The sequence below is a fragment of the Penaeus monodon genome, chromosome 31, assembly GCF_015228065.2.
Source record: "Penaeus monodon isolate SGIC_2016 chromosome 31, NSTDA_Pmon_1, whole genome shotgun sequence".
Taxonomy (NCBI): domain Eukaryota; kingdom Metazoa; phylum Arthropoda; class Malacostraca; order Decapoda; family Penaeidae; genus Penaeus; species Penaeus monodon.
Window position 1 is genome coordinate 24583223 of NC_051416.1, and position 203 is coordinate 24583425.

Below are 203 nucleotides of genomic sequence, written 5' to 3' on the forward strand. Positions count from 1 at the left end.
CTGATTGCTATAACCGCCATTCATAAAACATTAATGAAAGTAATTAATAGCACTGCTTTCCCTTATCGCAGTCGTGTTAATAATAAAGAATATGAATCTTCCCTCATTCTCGACCACCCCCCTCCCCCCCTTTTCCCTCAGCCCCCTCTGGTAGTCATATTACTGATTGTTATTACCAACTCTCAGTAGTGGTGTCATCCGGA